This window comes from Aotus nancymaae, unplaced genomic scaffold (genome assembly GCF_030222135.1).
Source record: "Aotus nancymaae isolate 86718 unplaced genomic scaffold, 86718_ANA_hifiasm-v0.15.2.pri h1tg000022l_1, whole genome shotgun sequence".
Taxonomy (NCBI): Eukaryota; Metazoa; Chordata; class Mammalia; order Primates; family Aotidae; genus Aotus; species Aotus nancymaae.
In genome coordinates, this window is record NW_026988435.1 from 37,947,684 (window position 1) to 37,968,997 (window position 21,314).

The 21,314-nt window shown below is 45.0% G+C and overlaps 1 protein-coding gene and 1 long non-coding RNA gene across 8 annotated transcripts in view; one reads left to right on the forward strand and one right to left on the reverse strand.

Annotated features, from left to right (window-relative positions):
• The window catches only part of RUNX1 (RUNX family transcription factor 1), a 253,872-nt gene that overhangs the window by 42,918 nt on the left and 189,640 nt on the right, over window positions 1-21,314 (reverse strand). The window lies entirely within an intron of this gene.
• On the forward strand, window positions 1,823-12,252 carry LOC105712709 (uncharacterized). The gene is made up of 2 exons (XR_001106389.2): window positions 1,823-1,961; window positions 11,589-12,252. It is a non-coding gene; the product is annotated as an uncharacterized LOC105712709 (long non-coding RNA).

Here is a 21,314-nt window from a genome sequence, read left to right on the forward strand (position 1 = left end):
AAAAGTTGACAGGAAGGCCTCGCCTGTGACTTGTCCAATATTCCCAGCAGAATAGGCCCACAGGAGCCCAGAGGTAGCTGCAGCCCATCTGGAGAGCTTCCCCAGGAAGCTCAGGACTCCAGGGTAGGATGGTGGCTCCCTCAGTGTCTATATAGACAGCAAGTGTCCTCATCATGCTCTTCACCAAAACCACTGTCACCAGGAAGCAGCAAGCAGAGGCCACTTACAGGGGACTGGGGCCTACAGTTCTCTCAAGATGTCATTAAACCAGAGCCAGTCCTGTCAAGCAGAGCTGAGGCTCCAAGGTAGGATGTAGCTGGAGGCCTGAGCCATTCATTTCTCTTTTAAAGAGAATGGCCTCCTGCTGCTTCCTCAGCCCTGTAGTTCCAATAAAGAGTCCTTGATCAATTGCACAACCCGTTCCCTATTGTCAAGTGGCCTCAAAGCCAGGTTGAGAAGCAGCCTGCCCGCTGCCCCCATAAAGTGCTCTTTCACATGCCCTGACCCAATCCTAGACTAGAAAGAGTCCCCCTTGATTCCACTCCCGTGGCCTGGGGTAAGAGCGGGCCACGAGAAGTGCACTGTAGTCCAGCTCCCGACGGCTACGATTATAAAATTAAATGGTATAACTTGCATTATGGCTGCAAATCTCCATGCCTGGCCATTTCTTCCTGCTGCCAGGCCCCTTGGCACAGTTGACACTGTCTCAAATTCCAGACCAGAAAAAAGGGCCCACTATAATGCAGTGATTTTATCATTAACGAGACCTGTTTGGCTCCAAAATGAGGAAAAGTACTTAAGCATAATATTTGTGTAGTTCAAATGCAATGCTCCCTCTTGTCATGTGTCACCAAGGCAAATCTGGACTCTGATTCAGCGCTCCAGCCCACAACACAGGACTTGAATGCAAACAGCCTGAGTCACGCAGGCTCAGCACACATGTGGGAGGCCTCTTCTGGTCTGAGTATTTTAAGCACCAGCTTTGTGGATGAAAGGCCATGGGGCCAGGTCCTGGAGCAACCGCCATCATTTCTTTCCCTCAGAAGCATGAAAATGCTTTTTTTTCTACAACGCTCTGTGTTGGTCAGTCATGGTGTGATTCAGTGCCTCTGGATGAAGCCTTCCTAGCTCCTCCCTCCTCTTATCTCTGCCATAGAGAGTTGACTTCCTGATGATCAAACTGAAAAATCTGCAGTTTTCTTGCAGAAAAACAAACAATTCCAATGGAACACCCATTCAAAACATAATAACTCAGCCCTTTGCGGTGGCTCATGCCTGTAATCCCAGCACTTTGGGAGGCCGAGGTGGGTGGATCACAAGGTCAGGAGATAGAGATCATCTTGGCTAACATGGTGAAAACCCATCTCTACTAAAAATACAAAAGATTGGCCAGGTTTGGTGGCAGGTGCCTGTAGTCCCAGCTACTCAGGAGGCTGAGGCAGGAGAATCGCTTTAACCTGGGAGGCGGAGCATGCAGTGAGCCGAGATCGTGCCACTGCACTCCAACCTGGGCGACAGAGTGAGACTCCATCTCAAAACACAAAAAACAAAAAAAACTTCAGCCTTTTAACTGCCTACCACAGTCTAATGCCTGGCATTATGAGTTGGGAAAAGAAGAAGACAGGAAAAATTATTGTGGAGAGCTCTACCTGCCTCAGAAAGAATGCCAGTTGGCAAAGCCTGCCGGCAGGTTTTGCACTAATTTCAAAACTTCACATTCCTTGGGCACTTAGTGGCATTTTTGAAGAACACCGTGTCAAGGACAGTGGGTAACCCAGGGAAGGGATGTGAGTGAGGTCATTCTGAATACGTGGCACTTGGCGTGGTAGAGTCTACAGCCAGCCTTGGAAGAAAGACTTGCCAGTTGTGTCTCTCTTAGCCACCAAGTGTGGGGACCCGTGCCATGAAGACACCCAACAGGAATCATCATTTCAAGTAAAAGTCCTGCGACCAGGCACAACGTGAGTTTGTTTGTTTCTTTGTTTTTTGTTTTAATTAGTCCCCCCCATTACTATATACTTAGAAATAAGAGCTTTAACTTGTAAGCAATTTCTATACCAGCTGACACCTGCCAAAATCGCAGTCATTTACAGAGATTAACTGATGACTCTCTGCTTTAGCAGAAGTGTTCAGGCATAACTCTCAGATAAAGCAATTCTTCACTCTAAGCTATTTTCTAAGCCCTGGGAGTCTCAGGGCTGAGTTTAATGCTGGAGGATTGGGGAAAAGCCCATTCCACTCCTCCCATGTGTGTGTTCTTGGGAATAAGTAGGAACGTTATCACCTTGGTAGGGGTCTTGACCCTCAGGCTCACCATGGTGCTGGAGAGTTGTAACACTAAGGCGCAGGGGAAATGAGAAGCATTATCATCTTCAAGGTGTGGTTCGGATGCACTTATAAGCTAGATCAAAGGAACACCTAATTCTTACTTTCTGAAACCATCAGACTTCACGTGCTAAATAGTGATATTTTGCAAGAAATATAAGAACTTCCGATACAAACTCTCAAGCTGGGGAAAGTGAATACTTTATGTCTCCAGTTTCCTGCGTCTGTGTTCAATTAAAAGGCCCATTTGCCCCCTGAATTTTGAATAGAGGAGTATGGTAAATGTCTACTATGCAATTTACTTCTCTTTTTTCTCACTGAGTCCTGGGCTTTAGAGGGCAACAGGGAATTCAGCCCTGGGTGAAGCCCTCAGGTAGGATCGGGAGGCAGCTCTGAACACCTGCATGCTGGCAGCTTGGCTTCTTCAGCATGTTTGGAGTCAACTGTGAATGTTTACAGGGTGGTACTTAAAGTAGTGGGCACATCAAGATTTCACACTGGGACGTCTTAATCTTAAGCAGAGTTGGAAAGGATCCTAAATTCTTCTATTACCATTTTGTCATTTTTGAAAAAAAAAAAGTACATGTATAGAATTTTATTATGTATGCAGAGTCATAAAAATCCAAAAAAGGGGGAAATTTACAAAATAAAAATAAGTCAATTCCCTTTGCTAAATTTTACTTTATTCCAAAGGCATTCCTGTTGTTTTCTGGGTTGGCTGCTTACTAGGGCATCCTTAAATGTTACGTATTTTGTGATGGATAATGAGACCAACTTTTGCTTTTCTGCTGTACAAACTAAACTAAGCAGGTATGCATATCTCATTGATAACTGGACTGCCTTTTTCAAGATACCACTGTGATCTGTGGCTGTAAATAACAGAAATATAATACATGATCTTCAATTAAAGAAACCAGATAAGGTTAAATTGTCACCATTTCTTGGAAAATTTTGGTTAGAGAGAGTAAAAAATTTTCTGGCAGTCAACAACATGCTAGTGTACGTTTCTCATAAGAGTTTACTAGTTTTCTTGATAGATTCTCAGCAGAAAAATGAGGAAGGTATCTCTCAAAAGACTGTCATAATGAGCAGCTGAGCAAAATCTATGCAAAAGCATAATACCAAAAAGATATATATCTCTCCGTGTGTGTGTGTGTGTGTGTGTGTGTGTGTATAAAATTGTGGGTCTTCTAAAAGAATGTTAGACTTTTATATAGTCAATTTTAAAAGGGTATCAGAAGATGTTGGCCAGTCAATTGGATACTCATTGCATGAATCTGAATATAAAAATATAGTTTTCTTTCTTTGGTTTTCTTCTGTTTTATGACTTATGGAAAATAAATCAATGTATGTAGAGAAGAGTTTACTTTTTCTGGTATCACAGTCTAACTTTTAGTTTGCAGGGTTATTAGGATTTCAAAGTGACAGTACTGAATGTCACCCTTCCTTGAAGCCCCTTGCAGGTGGTGAAATAAACCTCCCTAATTGCAAACCTAACCATCTGCTGGCTAATTTAATGTTGGGAAATATTGTTCAATATTATATACCATATGTATATTATATATATTATATAATGTAATATAAAATATCTAATGGTATAGAGTATGTCAATATATATTCTAATTCATATGACATATGCATGCTTACATATTGTCCAATGCTACATAAACCTGGGTAGCCTCACTTTCCCCCACCCCAATTTCTTCTCATATCAGTAAACTAAGAGAATACCACAAAGTTAGGGTTCTTCAGAACTGGAGAAGGGCCAGAGAAATCAGCCTTGGTTTTTAACTAATATATGGAAAGTGAGGTTCAGAGAGGTTATGTCATTTGTCCAATCTCACACAGCCAGTTACAGGAAAAGGGCAGGTCTGAAAACACACCCACTCTCAACACCCATCGACACACACTCACACACTCAGGATGCACACACAGTGCACATAGAAATACACATTTCTGTGAACCCAAAGTGAACAGAGTGGAGAGGCACACAACGCTGCATAGTTTTAGATCTCAGAGACACGACAGCACTTGAACTTTTGCATTCTGCCTTGACCATCGCACTTCTGCTTCCTGTGTGTGTGTAGAATCAGAAGACAGCCCCTGCCACACTGTGACCTGCAGGCTGTGGGCTGTGTTTCTTTCACGTGCTTGAGTGGGCAGTGGAATTACCCGGACATTCTGGCTTGGTAGGTTGGTTTAGGGTGAAGGGTCTGAGAATTTGGATTTCTAATAATGTCGCAGGTGACGCTGAGGCTGCCGATACAGGGAGCACACTGGGAACATCTGCACCAGAGGGAGAGCTCCTCCTGGAACTCAAGCTTCTAATGTGCATTACTATTTCCCTTATCCTACCTGCTTCTGATCTGCTGTGTGCTGGGGAAAAAAACACGTGAACTAAATATGCCTGAACTGTGTTTAAACTGTGCTCATGAGCACTGACTGATGGCCTTCTTTTGGTGATAACTATTTGGTGGTCTTTTCATTTTTTAAATTCTTCCATACATACAGAGTGGCTGAAGATGCCCAAACTCTGCCCTACAGATAGGCAGGTGTGTGACTATCTCTGTCTCCCACAATAACATCCTGTTAGAGTCACTGCCATGATAATCAGTCTGATCGGGAAGATGAACCCCAAATTCTCAAGTAGGAAGTAACTTCTGCTGTGCCATCTATGGAAGACTTTGGGAAATGGCAGGGAAGGGTTACATGGAACCTTTATTGCATTCTACAAATGCAGCAGTTAAGATCTCTGAGTGCCTACAGAACCAGGTGTTAATGCAGAGGCCACAATCCTCCTCCCCTCTAGAGAAACACCATGGTCCCAGGGCAACGTGAATGCCAGCATGGGCGTTAAGAATTCTCCATTCTAAATCTGCTTTTCTACCAAACTTTGCTGTGGACAAGAGCAAGTCTCTTCATCACCGAGACTCCATATTTCAAAGCCTGGAATTAAGAGACTAAGCAGGATTAGTCCAAGGGACTCTAAAAGCACCCACAACAATTACATCTGCCGCGATTATCTACTCAACTGGTTCTTGTCGGATGGCTCTAAGCAAGGTCTTTCTTGAACAGCTTGGAATGAGGTTACAACTTTCCAAGTTTTCCCTTTGTCTTTTTTCAGGCAGACACCTGGCCTCCGGGAGCCAGTGCCAAGTCTAACTGTCAGGTTGGTCTCAGAGCTCTGTCTTGATCCCCACCAGGTCTCCCGGCCTGGGATCCCACCTGGCCTGCTCTACCATTCTCTGTGCTGGTGGTCAGCAGCTTTGCACGAGGTGTCTTAAGAATTCACTCTCCCTCTGCATTTAGCTGTTTCATCAACGACCTTTTGGACAGTTATGAGTGACCTTGGACTTTAGTATTCAAAAGTGCTCTGCTCTCTCCCTGAAGCCTTCACAGAGCCTTTTTCATGCTACCCTACTGACTAGGACATTCCATTCTGCTCTCCCCCTCCCCCTCTATGATCCCAAGGCTAGGTCCAGAGGGAGTGGGACATTAAGCCCACCTTGAAATTTACTAGGAAGTTGTCAGAGGCTGCACCTCGGAAGAAAGCCACTCTGGACACTCAATCAGGCTCTCATTTCCCAGCTTCTTGTCTGGGCTGGAAAATGATGATACTTTTGGCCTGAATGCCCATCTTTTCCATCGGTGGCAGGAGGCACATAAGTCCTATATAAGTACCCATTACCCATCTGCCCATACTCCCTGCACAGACCCCTGTTCCTCTGGCTCATGCCCCTCAGCCTCCTATCGGTGGATGAATCCTGGCAAGTCCCTTATGATGCCCCACGTCGCAGGAACCCCTTCTACCCACTCAGGGATTTCCAGAGAGGTGATGCTTTAGCCCCAGAGAATCTCCAGCAGGGACAGTAGAGCCTTTGGCTGGGAAGAGCTTTTGTGCTCTTGCGGGTGGTAACAGGAAAGCAAGCACCCACTGGGTCTACCTGTGCACGGGGCTTTCCCACTCTGGGCCTTCCCAAACCATGGTCCTACAGTAGCCTCTCAGGTGACATAAAGTACAGGTTTTGAGGTCAGGTGGCATGTTGCTAAGCCTGCTTTCTAATGCTTCCTACTGGAAACTAGAAGGCAGATGGGTTGAGCTCCCCTCTGTGCTCTGGCAGCACTGGCCACCTCGCTCTTGCTCCCATGTCACTGGCCTGGGTCTTGGCACTTGCTGTCTTCTCTGCTCAGGAAACTCTTTCCTGAGATTCCTGTGGATCTCACCCCTCCTATCCTTCAAGTATTTGCTAAAATGTCATCTTCTCCCGAGGAGTTCCTGGAGACCCCCTTTTAAGTTGCAGACTCTCCCCCATCCAGCCAATCCCTAGCCGTTTGGCTTAGGTTTTCTCTACAGTACATATTAATGTTACTCAGCGTCTGTCTGCACCTGCGGGACTGTAAGGTCTACGAGGACAGGGATTTTTCTTTTTTTTCTTTTTTTTGAGAGAGAGTCTCTGTTGCCCAGGCTGGAGTGCAATGGCGTGATCTCGGCTCACCGCAACCTCTGCCTCCTGGGTTCAAGCGATTCTCCTGCCTCAGCTTCCTGAGTAGCTGGGATTACAGGCGCCAGACACTATGCCTGGCTAATTTTTGTATTTTTAGTAGAGACAGGGTTTCTTCGTGCTGGCCAGCCTGGTGTCTCGAACTCTTGATCTCAGGTGATCTGCCTGCCTCAGCCTCCCAAAGTGCTGGGATTACAGGCATGAGCCACCACACCCGGCCAAGGACAGGGATTTCATACTTTTTCTGCACAGCCATGTCTTCAGCACCTACAAAAACATTTGGAGCCTAGTAGGCTCACTAAATGTTGGCTGAATGAATAAATGAATACTTAGGTCTTTCATGATTGGTGCCGTCCAATCGCCCTCCACTAGGTTGTGGGAAAGTAGAACTCATTTCAGGCAAAGGAAGTTGCCATTAAAGTTTTCAGCTGAAATGTAATGACAGAGAAACTTCCTGTTGAGAAAAAATATAATATCATAACTGAGCATATGAAGTTTCATGGAGAATTGTCTCATTAGAAGTTAAATCAGGCCGGGTGCAGTGGTTCACACTTGTGATTCTAGCACACTGGGAAGCTGACACAGTCAGGTCACTTGAGATCAGGAGTTCAAGACCAGCCTGGCCAACATCATGAAACCCCATCTCCACTAAAAATATAAAAAAATTAGCCAGGTGTGGTGGCACACCCCTGTAGTCCCCGCTACTGAGGAGGCTGAGGCAGGAGAATCTCTTGAACCCAGGAGGTAGAGACTGCAGTAAGCTGAGATTGCTCCACTGCACTCCAGCCTGGGTGACAGAGTGAGATTCTGTCTCAAAAAAAAAAAAAAAAATCAGTCAGGAAAACTCATTTGTTTTCATAGTAAAGCAAAGTACACCAGCTTCTCTTGTTTCTTTGTAGTGAGTATCCTCTCACACATGGACACACATAGAAAAACACATGGACACACTCATGCACATAATACACACATACAGACATGCATGGACAAACATACACATGGACACAGACATAGACATAAAAACATACAGATACACATGGACACACACAGATGCATGTACACACATGCAGACACGCATGGACACATACACACATATACAGACATGCACATAAACACATACAGACACACACAGACACCTGAACACACAGAGACATGCAATACAAATGGGGATACACAAATATAAATACACACAGACACACATGTACATACGTCACACATACACATATATTAATACATGAACAGACATACATACGCATAAAGACACATATAAACAGACACACACATACATATATCACACAAGGACACACACAGGCATATGCACACAGGCAGATACACATACAGACACAGAGACATACACATACAGACATGGGGACACACACATACAAACATACACACATACTGACAGACACATACATAGATATACATCCATCACACATCCATACATCCACTCACACACAGCCCGTTCCGTGATCACCCTCAGGATATGGGCCAAGACAAGTGTAGCAAGCAACAGTCAATGGAGAGGAAAGGCTGGCCAAGGCCAAGGCAAGGTCAACAACCAACACAGCTTCAAGCCGGAGACGCACACAGACCTGCCCCCGCACACTCTCCCTGCACCACGCGCCCAAGACTTACGGGACAAAAACCCAAACAAAACTCTGTTCCCTGAGTCCAGGGCTCATCGCCACAAGCAGTGGCATTTTTCACCCACTCACATGAGCTCTTGGAGACTTGGGCCTCTCCTAAAAGCAGAACACTCAAAATCTAAATCTGCCATCCCTGGTTGCCAGGGCTCACTGTCCATTTCTGTCTGGTGCCTAAGGAGGTAACTTGAGCTCAGGGGCAGAGAAGCAGCCTGCTGGCTTTTGCTCTTGACCAGAGGTAGCCCTGTGTGGGGGAAGTGGAGGCAGCTTCCTAAGAGGGGTGCAGAAAGCTCGCAAGTTCAAGGTTTGTCTTCTGCCAGCCTATAATCCCAAATATTAGCAACCCTCCCTGGGTTAAGGTCTTATCTGAAGGAAACCCCTGGTTACAGTGTAACTGAAAAGTAACTAGAGAGCGATAACCGCTAGTGACAAGTGACATGGATTTGCTGATCAGAGTAGCTCCTGCCCAGGGACAGATCCTAAAGAGAAGGCGACTGCAGAAGGGAAAGGAAGTGTTGGTGGCACGCTGTGGAGAGATGAGCAGTGACTCACAGAACACTCCTTGGTGCTTGAACCTGGCTCTGGAGTTCAGGGCACAGGCAGGGCTAGCCCTGGCATGGACAGGCAAGACCTAGGGGCCAGGAGGATAAGATCTCGGAGGCCCCCACACATCGCCTGTGTGAGTGTGTCACCAGCACTGCAGCTCTCCACACTGGCCTCCTAACCTCCCTGCAGGAGTCTCTGTTCCCCTCCTGCAGCAGCAGATGTCATGCACAACTGGCAGACACTGAGCATGTTTGGACAGGACTGAGGTAAATGCAGGGCCCTTCCAAGGCTGGCCCTCAATAAATGCTGGACAAATGAATGAATGAGTGAGTGAGTGAATGAATGAATGAATGAGTGAGCCCCTTTCCTGGACTAGCCTTACTCTGGAATGCTCACCCAGCAGCATGCAGGATGATCTCTCCTCCTCTGCACTTCTAAAAAGAGGGAAGGAAATTCCCTATTCCTTTCTTTCTCTCTTTCTTTCTTTCTTTTTTTTGATATGGGGTCTTGCTCTGTCTCCCAGGCTGGAATGCAGTGGCACAGTCTCAGCTCACTACAATCTTCGCCTCCTGGGTTCAACCAATTCTCCTGTCTCAGCCTCCCAAGTAGCTGGAATTACAGGCGGGTGCCGCTATGCCCGGCTAAGTTTTTTGTATTTTTAGTAGAGACGGGTTTTACCATGTTAGCCAGGATGGTCTCGATCTCCTGACCTCATGATCCATCTGCCCCGGCCTCTCAAAGTACTGGGATTACAGGTGTGAACCACTGCGCCTGGCTGGAAATTCCCTCCTATTTCTAAAAGCCCTGCCCACTGGACCTCAGGGACTTTCCCAGCAGCAGGGGAACAACATTTGACTCTGACTCTCCTGTCACAGATGCCAACTGAAGTTCTAGGCTGGCCACGCAAAGCTCTTGGACAGATGGCTGGTACAGAAGGACAGGGCACCCTGGCCACGCACAGCTCCTGAGTACTCACTAGTACAAAAGCCAGCAGTAGCTAGTTGTTTTGAACAGAATGTAGGCCCTTCCTCTCACACAAGGCTTCCGGTTGTTTGTGGCATGACAGCCTCTTTCAGGCATCGGGCTCACTTTTATGCACTGTTGTCCACATGCCAGAAGCAGCCACCTGCTGAAAAGGGGCATCTGTGAGGAGGGAGGCCTCTTCTACCAGTGACCTGAATGGGTGAGTGGCTGTTAGCCAAGACTCCCAAAGAGCTATAGCATGGTGATAAAGATGCTGGTCCCGCTGTCTGCCAGGTAACACTGGGAGGGAACATTCTATTTATTCCAAGACACAAGTGCCTCCTGTTCACTCTGGTGACCACATCTGAGCCAGTTGGAAATGAAGGAAGAGAAGGCTCCATCCTTGCCAGGGATGGAGGCAAGGAAGGAGGCCTAGGACAGCCTTCTGTCTGGCAACATTCCCCCTCCTCAATCCTTTCCCGATTCAAAAGGTACACACCTCCGCCTGGGCTGTCTACCTTGAGTCTCTGCCTGTGGCTGGCTGACCTGGTGAGACCAGCCTCCCAGCTCCTCTCTGTTATGCATGCAATAGGAGAGATGCCTTTTCAGTGAATATTTTGAACTTTCCTCTCCTTTTAACTCCGTCAACAGTCCCTCTTCTGTGTGAACACTCTGGTGTGTCAAAGCAAAACCTCAGCTCAGGGAGTCAGCCCTCGTAAACTGCCCGTCCTTCCCAGCCGGAGGGGAGCCGTGCCCCACTCCCTTCCCAGTCTCTTACCCACCCCCAACTTTTTTTTTAACCACTTCTGCTTCCTTCATTTTCTCAGCAGCTGCAGCGGATAGATATAGTAAAGCTACTGTATAGGATTTTGAAAGCAGGGCCTCCGAGAGCTTTCCAAACTCCATACAAGCCGGTTATTCTCTGCCTTGTTTTCTTTGGCTTCAGGTTAGTAACACAGAATGAGTCAAACAGTATTAACTTTCAATAGGGAAGTGGTGTGGTCAACCGAAGCTGTTTGCGGCTAGATTGTGAAGATAGGTAGGGCAGGTAATGCAGAACAGCCCATAATACTTCGAGGAGGCAGAGAAGGGAGGCGGCCCCGCTCAGAAACACTCCAACAATTAAGTCAACAGAACTCACACCATCTTTTTTTAGTTGGCCGAGGAATTAACACCAAGGCCTCTGACCGGCCAGCTTTGGGAAGTTGGCCATGCTGGAGCTTGGACAATTGAGTACTTTGTGGTTTAAAAATGTCTTTTTTTTTTTTTAATGTTGCCAATGTCATGGGAACTCTAGTTAGGATGATTTGCTCCTACTTACAGCATGTCACTCTGGTGTGGACCTTCATTCATCTCTTTCCCCGGCCTGGGGTGTGAGTTGATCCTTTCTCCCTTCTTCCCCTTTTTCCCCCTGCCCCACCCCCACCTTCCCAGTCACAATCTTTGTCTTCCCGGTTTGACAGGACACCCCAGTGGCCCCTGGCTCTTCTTCCTGGGGTTAGAAGATGGTGCTTGGAAGGAACAATTGCTCCTACAGACATCAGATGAAACTTTTAGAAGCTGATGAAGACCTTACAAATCATTACATCTCCTTTTCTTTCTCCTTTTGTAGATGACGAACCTGGGGGTCTAAGAGGAGATGGGAGCAGCTGAGACTCACTGAGCCAGGCTGGGCCAGACATCAGATCCACTGGCAGGCCCGCAGTCTCTCCACTAGGCCGGGCCGCTCCCTCGCCCAGGGCTCAAGATTCCTTTTAGAGTTCAACAGAGCAGCTCCCGAGAACAGACCAGCCCTCAAGACTCAAATTTCAGTGGTTTCCAGTTCTTTCTCCCTGTACTCGGCTACCTATTTATTTTGAGACTGGCTGAATTATCCAAAGAATAGAACGGGTTTCTCTGAACCTGCTCCCGGCGGCATGTCAGCAAACGAACAGGACAGCAAGCTGGCCTCTGGAGCCAAGGAAGATTCTCACCTCCAAGCAGCTGCAGTTTTTGACTCGTCCTGGGAAACTGGCACTGAGACTCAGGAGTGTAACATTTCACCTCCCTGAAATCGAATCCAGAAATCTCAGGCGAGCAGCGTATATAAAAAGCCACAGGGGAATAAAGGAATACAGACTCAGCAACTTTTAGGTGCTCTGAGCCTCTTCCCAAGCCTTCGAGCTCTGTGAGCCTTTCGTTGAAAGAAAATGGAATAACAGAGTTTTAGAAGAAAAAAATGTATTTGGTCTTGCAAGAGAAAGGTATATTCAAATAAAACTCAGTTCTCAACTGTTTGCTAAGGTTGCTTCTTTTGTTTCCAACATTTAAAAAGGGTATCTAGTTGTAGGCAGGGAAAACATTCGGATATTCTAATGGCAAAAGGTACAATTTCTAAAAGTATAGATTCACAGTGGGGGTTGATTTAAACGTTTCTATTTTTTCTCTATAATTTCTTCTCACCAATCCTGAAAGACATGATGAGATAAAAATCTACTTTCAAAAAATCAATTATTGTATTTAAAATCCCAATGATTTTAATATAGTACATGTAAAATCTATTATGATTATTCTATTTTTTTAATGATCTAATTATATTTCTACTCTCTAACTCACAGATGACCTAAAAAGCACATTGACATATAGGATCTCAGTGTATCCTAAAGAACCCTGCGCAGTAGGTGGAACTCATAGTATTATTCCTATCTTGTGGATGACCCAGGGGAAGCTTCTAGATGCTAAGCGCTTTGCAGGTCACACAACAGCATAGGTGCTTCATGTTAAGAAGCAGAAATGCATTTTGATAAAACGTTTATTTGGAAAAAGATCACCTCTCCCTTCGAGGAAGCAGGGGAACATGCTTAGCAAGCCTGTGCTTCAATGAGGAATACATTTGTTGAAGCCAGTTCAGTGATGCAGTATCTGGAATTAACAATAGGTAGTAAGGAAGGAAAAGAGAAAAAAGCCCTTATTGTACTGTATTGTGAGGGCCAAATCGGCCGAGTTGTTTTTTAAGTAACTTGGCAATGGCAAATATTTGGCCCCCACTGGGACGGAATTCCATTTGTTTCCCCTGGTAAGGTCTCTGGGACAAGGGCAAGGGGCTTACCTGTCCAGAGCACGTGCTTTAGTAATAGCAGCTAATATTTAAGGGGTAGTTCTGTGCCCAGCATGGTGCTATGTCCTAACATGAATTACTTTATTCCATCTGCACAGTACTCCCCAACACAGGGATATCATCTTCCTGGTTTTATACCTGAGGAGGCTGAGCATGGGGAGGTTAATCTGACCCCGAAGGGGAGGTCAGGAAGCCAGCTCTGAAGCTTCACTGTTGGCCACTGTCCCAGCTTGCCTTTCAGGCTATCTCGCTTAATCCTCACATCCCCCAGCAAGGGACGTATCATGCAGTCCATTCTACAGATGGGAAAACTGTGAAACACGGTTTTAGACTTGAAGCCAAGTTGGTCTGGTTCCAAACTCCTTTCTCACTCACTGAGGCCTTTTGAGCACTCTGTTTCACTTTTTTTTTTTAAATTATAATTTCTGGGACAGAGTCTCGCTCTGTCACCCAGGCTGGAGTAGAGTGGTGCAATCTCGGCTCACTGCAACCTCCACCTTCCAGGTTCAAGTGATTCTCCTGCCTCAGCATCCCAAGTAGCTAGGAATACAGGCGTCTGCCACCATGCCCGGCTAATTTTTGTATTTTTAGTAGAGATGGGGTTTCACCATGTTGGCTAGGCTGGTCTCAAACTCCTGACCTTAGGTGATCTGCCCACCTCAGCTTCCCAAAGTGCTGGGATTACAGGTGTGAGTCACCACACCCAGCCCCCTGTTCACTTTTGAAACACTGGACTATGCCTGGCGAGCAGTGTCTGAGAGGCGTGTGGGATGTGGCTCGGTGTATTTCTCCTAGCTCTTTCAAATGAACGAACTGGAAATCTCATATAACCACTTCAAAGGTAAGTGAAAATAAGGTGGTACCAGGAACAAATTCAAAGGACCATAAATGTATGTAGTATCTAGGAACTTATTTCAAACGTTTACTCTTTATTTTAAATAATAAGAAGATGGCTTTTAAGCCATGGTGAACAAAAATAAATACAAAACCAAAGCATCAAATGTTCAACATTTCAGTACATGGAAGTACACTGAAAGATTTCAATAGCGGTCTGGGTTTTTGTCGATAATTGCTTTGATAGAAACTGAGTATATGTATATCATCGAAGTACCAAATGAATGTACTGCCTTTAATTAACTTTATAGGGTTCTAGAGAGTTGGCAGATTGATTCCACTGTGTTACTTTTTAAAAAGGCAAACAGATGGATCACGAGGTCAAGAGATCGAGACCATCCCGGTCAACATGGTGAAACCCCGTCTCTACTAAAAATACAAAAAAAATTAGCTGGGCATGGTGGCGCGTGCCTGTAATCCCAGCTACTCAGGAGGCTGAGGCAGGAGAATTGCCTGAACCCAGGTGGCGGAGGTTGCGGTGAGCCGAGATCGCGCCATTGCACTCCAGCCTGGGTAACAATAGCGAAACTCCATCTCAAAAAAAAAAAAAAAAAAAAGGCAAACAGAAAAGAACTTTGCTTTGGGTATATATATTTTTTAAGCTTGGCTTTCACCTATGAATGTGAATCCAGAATATTTGGCTATTCATGATAGCAAATTGTCCCAGTGATACTGCATAATTCACATGTAGAAGTTGATGGAAATATACCACGTGTAAATCATACTACAAAAAAGGCCTTTCACATCCAACTAAATGTCAGTGCCTTGTGATATGTCTGATAATACAGGCATAATGTACAGTAATAGATTATACCTGATTTTACCCCTTCTGTATTGCCAACTTTTCATAATTAATACTTTGATAGCAAAAAACCAAACCTTCTTTAAAAGCTGCCTTTAAAGGAAAAGAATATGGAATGAACAGGAGAACATAGAAATTGCCAGTTAGCGCAAATGACTTTAAACACAGATATAGTGTAAGGCGGTAGCTTTTACTTAGTTAAGCTAAACTGGAATGATTATTATTACTATTATTATTTGGGTGGTGCGAGTGGAGTTCCACAGACCCAGTATATAAAATTCTTACTAATGCTTTTCCTAGTTACATGCCTTACAGGAAAAAAAACCCCAAGCCTTTAAGAAAACTCAAGGAGAAATTTTTGAAAATGAAAAATGGAAAGTGGCTAGGGTATGAAAAAAATTCTAAATCCATCTAAAAGCAGAGAAGCAGATGTATTATAATGTGCTGGGATGCTGTGACTGCCAACCGCATTCTATCTGCACGCTGTGGGTCCACCCATCCCCATGGGAGATCTGTACCCAATGGTGAGGCCTGACCATCCTGGGTGGGGGCTGCCCCATCAGACCACCAAAAGTCACAGGCAGCAGACGGAGCTGCTTGCACACATGGAAAGGTCTCCAGTGCTGGTCGTTGACTTAGGAAACTCCGTGGGTGGCTGGCCATGTTTCTGTGCCTGCAAATCTTGGCTGCAATGAGAGATCCCAGGCACCCTTGGGAGATGCACTACATTTGCCTAGTACAAGAATTCCGACCCCAAGAGACTTGCCACATTTCATGTCAGTTTCTAGAACAGTGTGGAGGAGACTTTTGTAGCTGTGTCACGCCTCTACTGAACAGGACCCACTTGTCTTAAGCACTGACTTTTGATGTCACTCAGACGTGATTTTTCTCCCTGACTTTTTCACAAAGTGTACCATTTGGGGGCAAGGCCATGTTACCCATGAGAGACTCAGAGACAATGCCCAGAGTGTTTCTAGGGCCCATAAATATACCAAGAAAAGAAATTTTACTGGGTCTAAACACAAAAGGAAATCGAGGAAAATAAATCAAAATTTATAAATGCTTAATTAGATGTCAAAAAAAGTGTGTGTGTGGGGTGCAACATTATGGCAACTTCATGAATTTTTAAATTTAGGAGCCACAGATCTTTTTGGTTTAGAGTTTTCTCATTTCCAAAAGGATTTCAAGACTAAATCTGAATTATACCTGCCCTCTTTTGAATACGTATTTTGTGCCAGGGATGGTTCTAAGCCGCAGAAGCGGCTGCATTCAGCCTTCCACTGATGTGACTGTGGTACTGCCACTGTCCCCGTTTTAGAGAGGCTCAGTCAAACCGGCCGCTCCCGCAGGTATCGGCTCCTGCAGTGGGAGCAAGTGCCAAAATGGAGATCTCAACCCCTAGTCCTGATTACATGTTGGTGGCAGAGAAGTCAGGGTCACTTACAGCCAGAGAATTTCAGAACAAATTAGAAAGCCCTTTAAAAAATTTACAGCAAAAAAAAAAAAAAAAAGACATCTATCTCACGTACCACCTGGGTGCAGCTGGATGTGTCTGATGTGATTTCGGATGACACTGCCCAGGGGAGAAGGCCTCCTCTAAGGGGCCCTGTTTATGGGAATGAACTTATGGCTTTATTTTGCTGACCATATTTTGTTACCCTTTTTGAGTGAGAACTAATTTAGAGATTATCTCTTCCCATTGCTTGGTTCAACAGGTAAGGAAAATGAAGAGGAAAGTATTTAAGATAATTACTCAGGTTCACACCCACTGGCCTGACGGCGCCAGTGTGAAAATCCAGGTCCCCGAATTCAGGATCCAGAAACCTTTTTACACGTTTTAAGGTTAAGAAACAGAAGCCTAGGCCGGGCGCGGTGGCTCAAGCCTGTAATCCCAGCACTTTGGGAGGCCGAGGCGGGTGGATCACGAGGTCGAGAGATCGAGACCATCCTGGTCAACATTGTGAAACCCCGTCTCTATTAATACAAAAAAATTAGCTGGGCACGGTGGCGCGTGCCTGTAATCCCAGCTACTCAGGAGGCTGAGGCAGGAGAATTGCCTGAACCCAGGAGGCGGAGGTTGCGGTGAGCCGAGATCGCGCCATTGCACTCCAGCCTGGGTAACAAGAGCGAAACTCCGTCTCAAAAAAAAAAAAAAAAAAAAAAAAAAAAAAAAAAAAAAAAAAAAGAAACAGAAGCCTAAACACAGACAGCATTTTTTTTTTCTTATGGCATGTCATATAATGAATTCTAACAAGGACTGCAATATATTAGTTTAGATCCTGGTGTGGCATTCAAAATGGTGATATGGTTTTGCAAGGGTCCAGATAGAAAGAGAAATTTGATGTAATGGTCTAAGTTTCTTCCTTCTTCTCTGTCACCACGTTAGATTGAGAAGGTGCCTAAATCATTTCTTTGGGTTTTCATGGTACCTGGAAGGAACTCTTCTTCTCTTTCTTTCTATAGCAATATAAATGCCATCTTAAAAAATCTCAGTGGCTTTTGTATAAGATAGGAAAAGTTATCAAGAATACACAGGCCATGCCAGCTCACTCAGAGCTGCATCAGGAGGGTTACGCTGCTTCTGGGACAGAAGCCTATTCCCTTTAGGATCCTCTTATGTTCCCATTCACCCCAGGGGCTCTTTCAGACCTTAGCCTCCACTCCAGGGTCAAGGAAACCCACATGCATAAAAAATTCTTCTTGGTCCAGTTTGATACTACTAAAAATAATCAGCAGAAATACATGCTAAAATTCGCTGGAGACATTTAGGCACGATTATTATTTCTGCTTTAAAAACTGCCTTTGCCAAGTCATCAGGTAGTTGAGGAGCTTAGCACAGAAGGAATTAAAGTATCAGGGGGAAGCTCCCCCAGAATTTTCAGCTTGGCCTGAAATGCCTTTCGAAATGGGGAGGAGGGGATATGAGTAAATACAGCATTTTCCTCCTCTCTGAGTCTCTGCCTTGCTCCTGCATTAGGTGGGAGGGAAGGAAGAATTACTTTCTAATTCCTGTGTGGATCAGGATTTCATCTAGAAAGAACTAAAGTCCAAGTCCAAATTTGATGAATTCAAGGGAAGAGGAATTAAGTAGCTCATTGTTCATTACCTGGAAAATACACCTGAAGCAAGTCCCAGTAAGCAATGCGATTGTGGATTGGTAATTATAACCCCAAGATCACAGATCCATAAAACCATCTGACATTTTCATAACCATTTAAGAGCAAAGAGTGACACATCTTTTCATCTTCCCGACGGCTACATTCTGTGCACACGGGCTCTCTAGGAAACCCTTTGCTAAAGGGGGAACCGGACTTGGACCGCTGTCCCGCAGGTCACTTCCACCACTTTACCCATCTTTCCTGAAAGCCAGCACTGGAGGGGGGGGTCTATGTTGTACAACACCCCGGGTTCAGCTCCCCATTCATGCCAGGTCCCCAAGTGGACCCTGATGACAGAATCAGAACCAACTCCTGGCACCTGTGACCAGCATGGCCATGGCTATGCATTATGAACTCCCGGGAGGAGTGGGAGACGGGTATGTCCCACAGCCCTGCCGGGGGAAACGCTGACTCCCTCCTGTCAGTACAAAAACATGATGAATGCCAAAGCAACAGGGCTCTGCTTTCTTGAAGAAAACCATATGTGACCCAGAACTTTATTGATAAACTCTCCTAAAAAAAAAATACAGGAATTACAGTACCATGAGGCTCAAATAGCAGCCAGTGCAGTTCTTAAAAACAGACACTGGCGTCAGTGGGTGCCAACGTCTGGACGCCTTACTTTACATTCTGGCTTACTAGTGGTGTGACCTTGGGCAAGGTATACAATTTATTTTTTCTTCAATTTCTCTGCCTGTTCTTTTGAAGATTATACAAATTAATATGCGTGAAGCACTGTGAACGGTGTTTGGCAAATAACACTATCTAATGTTAGCTATTGCTATTATCAAGTATTTTTATGATTAAGAGAAAATAACATTGTGCACTAGGCGTTACTCAATCCTAAGAGCAATTGGTTTTGGGTCCATTATCACCATAAGTTTACAGGTTGGTTCCTTCCTTCCTTCCCTTCTTCCCTCCTTGCTTTCTTCCCTCCTTTCCTCCCTCCATCCTTCCTTCCTACTTTCCTTTATTTTCTTTTTGAGACAGGGTCTCACTCTGCCGCCAAGGCTGGAGTGTAGTGGCACCATCTCGGCTCACAGCAACCTCCGCCTCCTGGGTTCAACCAATTCTCCTGCCTCAGGCTCCTGAGGAGCTGGGACTATAGGTGTGCACCACTACACCAGGCTAACTTTTGTATTTTTTGGTAGAGACAGGGTTACCCTGTGTTGGCCAGGCTGATCTCCAGTTGCCTCAAATGATCCACCCACCTTGGCCTTCCAAAGTGCTGGGATTACAGGCCTGAGCCACGGTACCTGGCCTACAGGTGCCTTTCATCCAAATTCTATTCTTCACTTGAAACACATTCTCCATATATAAAGATCCTATTTCTCATATTCATTTATATATAACAAGTTTGCTATATACACTCAAAGTCATAGAAGAAAATGATATTCATATGGCATTATCTCAACCAAGTACTTTAAAAAGTAGCTGAGTAATGAAGATTAGACCCTGGAACAACCTATTTTAACTATAATTCCCTGTAAAAACAAACCAGTCCGCCAGAAGGCTGGTGCCCCAGGAAGCACTCTAGAGTTTGTAAGTAAGGGCTCCACCTTGCTGTCCCTTATTGTGAACATCAAGAGCTCAAGCAGAACACAGTCACATGAAGGACTCCTTTAACCTGGGGATGGACCAAAGTTATCGCAGAAATGACCAATATATTCACTAAACTTTTTGGTTTTTAATTCAGCTTCTCAATGTAACAAACACCTGACCAGACAGGTAAGGACTGCCCAATCTATACCACGAGGACCAGCACCCCAAGATGGGTCAGATAGGGTCCCCATTGCTCACTCTCCTCAGTCTCTCCTTGGGAAAATATCTTCCTCCATAGCAGTGAATGAAACAATTTCTGCATTCAAATTATTTAGTGAAATCTCTGTAGAGAATATGCTTTGGGATCTCAATATTAGCATAGAGTCACCTAAAGTATAGCTGTGTGAGCTGAGAGATGGAATTTTTCATTAGATCCTAGAAATATAAAACATACATTAAAAACAACTCTCAGTCACGTGTGGTAGCTCATGCCTGTAAGGTGGGCAGATCATGTGATGTCAAGAGTTCGAGACTAGGCTGGCCAACATGGTGAAATGCTGTCTCTACTAAAAATACAAAAAATTAGCTGAGTGTGGTAGCAGGTACCTATAGTCCCAGGACCTCCAGAGGTGCAGGAGGGAGAATTGCTTGAACCCGGGGGGTGTGGAGGTTGCAGTTAGCCGAGATCGTGCCACTGCACTCCAGCCTGGGTGACAGAGAAAGACGCTGTCTCAAAAACAAACAAACAAACACTCTCAAATATCCTTTTCTTGAAAAATCCTTTCACTATGTCATTTGTGCTTAAGGAGGAGACACTCAATGTATCAACAAGCTACTAAGTGCTCTACCTGCTAACCAAAAACAGAGCCCACTTTAGTGCTACTAAGAACCCATCCCAGGCAGAGAATACCTTCTGACGGTGCTCTTTCTCCACGATTAAGTTAATTTTTCAACAATTAATAACTTCTATATTACTCTAAGGTATTTCTTAAAATCCTATGGAAGATGAGAAAAACAAGTTTTGATTTTCTAAGGGGCAGGTCCATTACTGAAATGAAAAACACTGTAAATTATCTTTGGCGCATACTTCTCGCTACAGCTTCACCACTGAAAACCATGGAAGAGGGAGGAACACATCAAGTTGTCCATCGGCATGACCAGCAGATGGGCTGCGGCACAGCTTCTCATTCTCAGTCCATAACTTAATCAGCAGAAGGGCAGGATGAACAGCAGTTTGTTTATCCAAATACCAGGGCAAAATACTAACTGCTTTATGTAGTTAAGCTTGCATGCATCCCTCAAGTTAAGGCTCCACGCCTGCCCTTCTATAACAGACACAGCTGAGCCAAATGTGCCAGCCAATCATAAAAGCCAACTCCTCATTTTAAATGTGAGGAAACCGAGGCCAGGTCAAACGATCTATAAGAAATAGATGCTGTACAGACAGTAAGGTATGGATGGAGAGATGAACAGATGAATGGACGGGTAGATGGATGAAGGACAGCACAGAAGTAGACATCAGGAACTCCTCATTCTGTTTCCGCTTCATCATCTACTATTTCTTTTAAAGCTAGGCAAACCATTTCATTTTTCGGGGCTGATTTCTCTTACCTATGGGGTGATTATCCTAAAGGCTCTCTCAGGCCCCTCCAGCTCTCAAAGTCTTTGATATTATAAAACTATCGAATTTTCCAAAATGATTCGATCTGGTCTTGGCAATACCAGGGCCATTTTGCCAGGATTACCCAGAATTCATGGCATCGCAATCATGGAGGGGACTCAGGAGGTCTGATTCATCCAGAGATCTGGCAACATCTGGGCATCCTGATTCACATGCAGTGTCCT